Consider the following 1,002-nt stretch of genomic DNA (forward strand, 5'->3'; position numbering starts at 1 on the left):
TGCTCCGAATAGAGTTGCCTTTGCTGAGACAACTGCTGTTGATGCAATTGTTGCTGCTGCTGCATATACAATTGTGTTTGCTGATTTTGGAGCTGCATATACATGGACATATTCTGCAAAATCTGCTTTAGATCCTCCGTTGAAGTACTTGACGCAGCAGTCATTGATGGAGCTAAAGTAGAGGCAGCTGGAATTGTAGAAGAAGCTGAAATAGAGGCTGAAGTATCTCCCATCCTAAAATTTCTGCGACGCTTTCACGTCGGGTTCACCAAAGATGTCGAAGGTTTTCGAAAGCAAAGTCGCAACTTCAGAAGTCCTTCATAAATTTCAGGATAGAAGATCCATCATGCAAGTAAGCAAGATGAGAAAATGTTGCCAAGTCTTTGTTTAACTTTTGTTAATAACAAAACAAGGGTTCAAGATGAAGAAATCGGTTCATTCAGTTCATCCTCCCCGAATCCAGGAAAGAAAATAGAAAATCCATTAACTCTTTATCTTCCATCGTTGTTCTAGCCTTTGCAATTTTCCCTTGATAAGTTTTGGACTTATGGGTGATGATAAGAATTCAAGAATATGCTGTTATGTGATGACTCCAATGTCCTGCGACACCCTCATCATTGTATGTTCTTCATATGTACGGTTTCAGCACAACCCAAAGGTGTTCTCTCCACTGTATGTAACTTAAAGAAAGCCATCCTCATCTTTGTGCTCCTCATAGATAGCCGACATAATTGCAGCAGTAGGTGGAAGAACATTGTCTACAAGGATGAAGATTGCTTTCTCTACATTTAATTTGATCCTCTTCCGAATAACGTAGACAAATTGATCAACAATAAGGTCAACTGGTACAAGGTACTTCTTCTTATTTATGTCTCGAATGTCACTTCTTTCAGCTTTCTCAACTATTACAGGAATCCTGTAAGGATACTTCTCACGAATCCTAGAGGCTTCAGTTTTCCTCTTCTCTAGATCATATTCCTCTTTAAAAGAGCTCTAGGCCAT

At 39.4% G+C, this 1,002-nt stretch overlaps 1 pseudogene; it reads right to left on the reverse strand.

Annotated features, from left to right (window-relative positions):
* Window positions 1–642: 642 nt before the first annotated feature.
* On the reverse strand, window positions 643–1,002 carry LOC148021437 (autophagy-related protein 8C-like pseudogene; annotated as a pseudogene).

The sequence above is a fragment of the Lygodium microphyllum genome, chromosome 18 (assembly GCF_053477565.2).
Source record: "Lygodium microphyllum isolate KBCC chromosome 18, Lygodium_microphyllum_v1.1.10, whole genome shotgun sequence".
NCBI classification, from domain to species: domain Eukaryota; kingdom Viridiplantae; phylum Streptophyta; class Polypodiopsida; order Schizaeales; family Lygodiaceae; genus Lygodium; species Lygodium microphyllum.